The following is a 6,000-nucleotide window of genomic DNA, read 5'->3' as shown; positions in this document are numbered from 1 at the left end:
TTTAACCTGCCTAAGGCTGATCAAAATTATTATCTTTATTACTAATCGCTTCACACCCATAGAACATAATATGTCTTACCTATAAAAAATTATATCTCTAAACAAAATTAATATTTTTTAATATACTTTCTTGCATTTTCTTTACGAAGAATATTTAGTATTTAAATGGTATGTAGTCTAGAGGGTCTAAAGTCACTTATTTGTGATCTGGTCTAGAAAAAGGGGACTTATGTGTTAAAAAATCATTTTTCACTTTTTTGTCGATTTGGATAGAATTTGAGACGCTTTTAATTTATATGGTGAAAACGAGAAAGTCATAAATTGTTGAAAAGTTTACAAAAAATGGGGAGAAAAAAAGAGTCAGTTTTTAAAATATATATATATATATAAAAATGGTGGTTTTTAAGAATTTATACTTGAAACTCGTTATACGAGGGTTTTTGGGAACGCTGAATACGAATCTGAGGAAAGATTTTTAAATATAAAAATTTCGGATCCAATATGGTGGACTGACTTTTTAAACAAATTTTGAATCTGTCATCGGATTCGAAATCCAACCTCAAAAACCCCTGAGTAATGAATTTCATGCGAATTAGAAGAATTTAAAATTTTATCCGCTATAATGGGTCCATCATTTTGAATTTTTAAAATCTGATACTATTCATGCGAATCCATCAAATTTAAAAAAAAATCTGTCCGCCATATTAGATCTGCCATTTTGTATTTTTAAAATCTAACACCGGATTCATAATCAGCGACCTCAAAAACCTCTAAGAAAAAAAATTAACAAAATAACAATGAACGAGAAACTAACAAAATTTAGTTGTTTAACTTTAATAGCTGTTTTCTGTAAAATTCTTTTCCTAGAACAGGTCACACATATATATAATAAAAGGGTATATAATTTACAAATATTAAAAACTTTTTGGATTTGTATGGTTTTGGTTTTGGCAGAATCAATATGGCAGAGAAATTTTTTAAGAATTATCTAGATACACCTTCTTATGATTAGCCGGAAACATTAAATTTATGCTTTTTTGATCAATTGAATTATTTTTACAAACGTACAAAAATTTACGTATATTCCCTGGTTAAAAATTCGTATTGATTTCGGACCAATCCAAAATTTGTCCGAAACTAGTATAACTAGTGAATCCGGAATTTGTCCGATTCAGTTCGAAGTCAGTCGGATTACATGCAACTAGCAAAATTATGAATATAGTTTGATTAAGGGGGGAACCTCCTTTAGACGATCGAAAAATGCATCATTTTTGGGATCTTTTTTCTCGGGTAAAATAACTCCAAACGTTTTGTAATTTATATGGTGCTTTAATACATGTCTTGAGAGTCTAAAAAAATTTTTGGAGAAAAAACAAAACATTTTTAGTATGGAAATATACACAGCGTCCATGGCACCTCATTTTATCTGTGAACATTCTAGCGCTCTGAATTTTTTTCTAAAACAAAGAAACCAACGTTTTTTTTAAACTTTAGGATAATACCTTCTATATGACATTTCGATTTTTTTAAAAAAAATTTCGAGAATTGATTTTTTTACCCACTTTTAAGTTAAAAGTGATTTTTCGTGCATAAAAATTGACTTTAAAATTCCAAAAAAATATGAAAAAAATTTTTTTTCAAGAAACACTAAATGTCATATTGAAGATTATTTAATTATCTTTAAAATGATGTATCATAAAGCCCGATTGGTTCAAAAGGGCGTTCTCAATCGTGTTCACAAAATTAAAAAATGGTGTTTCGAGAAAAATGCGTTTGAAGTTTTTTTTAAAAAAGTGACTTGAATGTCAAACAAATGAAAGAAGGGTTGTCACATAGAAATTACAAATTATACTGACAGTGGTACTCTGAATGAAAGAAGAAGGCAGATTAAATGCTAAAACAGAAAAAATTCTGGACTCTGGTAAACATTTCACCAGACGACACATGAAAAAAAAAATAGTTAAAAATTTTGTAACTTCTTCAATAATACAGAAATCGACTTAAAATTTGATGGGTATATTCTTGAATAGTTGTAGAATCAATTAAAATTATTTCCAGAAAGTCGATTTTTTTGACGCAATAAAGGAGGTTCCCCCCTTAAGTCCGGAATTAATCCAGTAATTTTAACTAATATATCCGAAATTTATCCGAAACAATGAGATTTCTGGTCGGATTATGTTTATTATTTGGATTAAATCCAGATTGTTGCAGATAATTTCCGAATTCTTTATATACAGATTTCGGATTGTTCCGGACTTGTTTTAGATGAAGTTTTTGAACTAGATTAAATCCGGAATGTTGCGGACTGATTCCGTATTCTTTACATATTGATTCGGGATAATTCTGTACTTAATTTAGAAAAATTTTTCACCGGACATAAATTCGGATTGTTGCAAATTAATTACGGACTGAATTCGTAGATATTCAGGATAACTCCGGAGTGTTTTCGGATTCACGTTTTCATTCGGATTGATATTAGACTAACGCGAATCATTATCGTACATTTTTCGGACTAATCCGGAATTAGTCCGAAATTGTTACCAGGGTTAACTTGTTATTACTTAAACGGAAAGCTGGGGTGGCAAATTACCCCAGTTTTCTGTTCTAGGGTTAAAATATTATTATATCTGCATATAAGACTATATGTTTGAATTATATAACATTTATACAACGTTAAATATCACTTTTTTGTTTTTATAATGTAACTAAGGTAAAATTATGCATTATGCTCTGACGGACATTGTGGTTTACAAAATTGTATGAAAATAGTTTTTTATTTGACAAAAAATGTTTTATGACTTCACTATTGGTTAAAGTTTTTATTTTAGACTTAAATTTGGATTTTGTAGTATTATTATTTAACACCGAAATAGACTAGAAAGAAGTAGTTGCGAGGCTTATACTAAAAAGGAATCCTCTTATCTTCTCGAGAGAAAAGTAAGACTTGGTTTCTTTAGAAAAGGTTCTCAGACGCCAGACTGTTAGAGGGTATGTTTTAAGCCTTTTGGATTCCTATACAAATCGTTATGTTCTCTGTAGTTCAATCAATATGGCGTTGATATTATGTCACGATATCAAAGCGTTTGTTAACGATAGTTTAAATTATGATAAACATCATGGTATCATTATATAAAAAAATTTATTTTTAAAAGTGAGCCTTGTAGGTTAAAGAAGCAAGGAGAAATTATTCGTAAACTTGACACTAATACACACTGGTACATATATTTTTGAAATATTTCCATCAAAGACTTGAAACCATTTTTATAATTAATTTTTATAAATAAAATATATTATTTTATAAAATTGTCAAACAAAAATATTATGTACTAGAAAATATGCAAATCCATTAAATGACCGCCCAAATAAAAATTTGTGAAATTGTAAGCAAAAAGAACTCTTATAGGTAAAAACTTTAAAAATAATTCTTTGCTTTCTTTCAGGTTCCAATGGAAGCTTTTCTTGTGGCTTATGCAAAAAGACATAAGAAATCAACAGTCGTTTGATTTTCACACTTCGCCTGTTGAGAGTTGGACATCAAACAAATTCTGTAGACTAATGGATATTTCTATTGGAATCGGGAACGAATGATTTCAAGCGTGCATCAATAAAATTTACATCATGGAATCAACGGTATACGAAATTATTTTGAAGTCATAATTTAACCAATAGAAATAAATAAATATGTTAGGCATAACAATTCGGTAAATCTTTTAACAACTTTGTTAGACATTATATTTATATTATACTTAAAAAAGAGAATCTGATTCCTTATTTGTCGCATCTACATTATTTATAGACTATCATAGAAAGAAAGTTTTGAGGTTCTTGTGAAGTCAAATTTTTGTGAAACATACAATAAGTGCATATCCTAGAGAGATGAAAACTTTGATAAATTCAACGAGTTGTACCAAAGACATAAAGAAAACTGCAGTATAAATCACATAGAAAACACTGAAAAGATGGAAATGTAAGGTATTTTTAAAATGTGTGAACGATCCGAAGAGAAACATGATGCGAAATACACAAGGTATGTAAACTTGGGGTCAGCAAAACTTTTAAGGAATTTTTTACTTGTAACCCCTTATGGAAATGGCGATACTGTCAAAAGAAAGAAAATACAAAGAGCAAAATGCTACATCTCAATATTGGTCTAGTAAATTTCAGTTGTAAAAAATTTTCAGAAATAGATTAAATGCACCTTTAACTATAAAAAGTAATGTAAGGAAATTTTTTTAAATGTTGTGTAAAGATGAAAAAACTTGAATACTAATAGATTTTCTGTAAGGAATGCTTAAAACTCTTAATTTTTTACATCATGTTCAACACAATTGTACAAATTAGTACATTGTAAAAACTTTAGTAGGTTTACTAAATAAGTTTCATTATTTATTAAATACAGTAACAATTAATCAGATTTGGATTCAGCTAATGATAAAAAACACAAATTTATTCCACTTCAAGCGATTAAAAAGTATTTACTCTAATATTATAAACTTTGAGCATTGAAAAAGATTCGTTTTACAGACAAATTTGGCTTAACATGAGTATTCAAATCTAGCGGACAAAAAAGGAATTCAGAAGTATTTAAAATTTTCGTCTTCCAATTAATGATGGAATAATTTCTAATACCTTCCTATTCAAGCATTCTTACCGGGCTATTAGTCTTGAAAATCGAGGAAGATTATAAACCACAAATCTTTTATGTGCTACAATTAGACGTCAATTAAATAAATTAAAAAAATTTCTAAATATAAAAATTCACAACATATTTTCATGACGTTAATGTAATTATTTTTTAAATCTCATTTCTAAGTATTCATTTCCTTCTATTTTTACATTCAATGATCATAATAAGTATACTTTCTTTGCATATATATTAAAAACATACTCTCAGATATTTTAAAGGTACTTAAAATAAAATAAATTTCGTTTTATACGGGTTACAAATAAAATAAGTATTTTCTTCCAAACTAATCCAAAAGTTTTCTATCAAGAAAATAAATCTTTCACAGTTTGGCAAATAGCATTACTATTTCTTATGAAATATCAACGAGTGTTCAACTGCAGCAAACTGTCCTATTATTTATAGAACTATGTAATATAAGATATTATAAAATACAATATCAGAAATTAATAATTCCAATGCAATTTTTAAAACAATAGAATTAAAAAGAAGGTGTTTTTGAGCCTTATAAATTTTTTTCTACTGGACAATTTACTTTTTGCAGATACATAATTCATAAATACAGATTGTATTAAAAACTGCAACAAAGTTTAAGTATAAATTTTCGTTTTTTTATTTTAAAAACTACATTATTTCTTTTTATGCATTACAAAAATCGATATTTCTCAAACATTTTACTTTGCATAGGATCTGCAGCATATTTAATTTTTGCGAGTGTCGTTTGCTCAATTTGCAATTAATTTATTTAACAATTTATAATTGTTATATTGATATTTACTTTTATAATAAATAAATTATATTAATTCAAATATATCTATTTTAACGTTGTTTATTACTTTCTTTTTTATCTTCTATCACTTTAATATAACAAAAAATATTGAAATGTGCTTCTTCATTTTTCATACTCCAAGATTTCTACTATTTATACCGGAAATGATTCAAAAGTTTCATGAATTTTGTCACAGGGTTCACAAATGGTTTCCGGTCCAGCGGTCGGACATTGTCGATAACAGGCACATTGCTAGGGGCGAGTTCAATATCACTTTTATCTCATCACTTCGCAGTTGTATGCATTGTCCCTTTTCCATTGTCCTGAAAATTGTCGACCCACTAGGATTACCATATGAATTAAAGTAATGTAAATTGCTACGCAAGCTAAGGCAATCTGTCACACTTAGATGGGAAGAATAATAAAGATGTCTATGTCTTTTTGAGTTCTACCAAAGATGTTAAACATTATTTGGAAATCACTAGTCAATATTTTAGAGTTTCCAAAAATTTGGAGACAGAATAATCGAATGCAATATGAAGCTACA

The sequence above is a fragment of the Leptopilina heterotoma genome, unplaced genomic scaffold (genome assembly GCF_015476425.1).
Source record: "Leptopilina heterotoma isolate Lh14 unplaced genomic scaffold, ASM1547642v1 Lhet_91, whole genome shotgun sequence".
NCBI lineage: Eukaryota > Metazoa > Arthropoda > Insecta > Hymenoptera > Figitidae > Leptopilina > Leptopilina heterotoma.
This window is presented reverse-complemented; position numbering follows the sequence as displayed.